The sequence below is a fragment of the Dipodomys ordii genome, unplaced genomic scaffold (genome assembly GCF_000151885.1).
Source record: "Dipodomys ordii isolate 6190 unplaced genomic scaffold, Dord_2.0 Scaffold197, whole genome shotgun sequence".
Taxonomy (NCBI): domain Eukaryota; kingdom Metazoa; phylum Chordata; class Mammalia; order Rodentia; family Heteromyidae; genus Dipodomys; species Dipodomys ordii.
Genome location: NW_012267413.1, coordinates 223162 through 224267, shown reverse-complemented (window position 1 = coordinate 224267; position 1106 = coordinate 223162).

The window sequence follows — 1106 nt, the reverse complement described above, 5'->3', positions numbered from 1 at the left end:
ATATATATATATATATATATATACACACACACACACACACATATACATGTTTGTCTATTAAAATATATTAACTATGGGGCGAGGGATGTATAGGTCAGTGTAGATTAACTCTAGGTTCAAGCCTTCATGTGCACACACACACACACACACACACACACAAAAATCTGTGTATAATAAGATTAGAAACACTAAGAAAGTATACATTTCATTATAGTTCTAGTATGAAAAAATGATCTTAAATGGTCTACATCTTATTTTATATTCTGTTACTCTAATATTTATATCAAAGTCAGTGCCTTTTCCTACAATTCTGAACCACAGGCCAGCTAGGTATTCCCTGCCCTCGTAGGTGGTCTGGGAAGATTGCTGTATGAATCATCCATCTCCTGATGCATATCAACAAGTATTGGAAAACTGACAGGAGATGAGAATTGTTATTTATCTGTTTTTCTCCTTAGACTATCCCAAATAAGGGAAGTTGGAGCCTTACAGATTCCACATTTAATTATAAAATACTGGTTATCTTTTTCAAAGTTTTGATCATTTGGATATACCTTATGAGAATCAAGAAACAAAGCGATCCAGATACTTCACCTGTTGTGCAGTTCATGGCCTGCTTGTAGAAAGGGGGTAGGGAAGCACTTGGCATATATAACCTAGATATTAAATGAAAGAGTAGTAAATCAAATAGTATGAAGTGCCAAGCATATAAATAATGTGAAATAATATTATCTAGATTGGCTATGAGCTTTGATAAAATTAAGCAAGTAACAGACTCTCCATTTAAGGATGTGAGGCAAAGATAAAAGGTTTCGGTATTGCAAAGATCATCTTGATATTGGGTATATTGAATGGTTTTGACAGGTGAGGTATGTCATGGAACCAGAGGGCCTTGTACCATTATAGGTCATCACCCTAAGGGAAATTGGTGTTCTCCCTAATTTCCTTTCATAATCTAGGAAATTTAACTTCTTGGAATGACTGCTAATTTTTATTTTATGAATGCCATTGATTGGAATTGTTGTATTCTGAAATTTTAATTCCAGGTGTTTGGGGGGAAAGGAAATGACCATTTGGATGTGAAAAAGGACATGAAGAGACTAAAG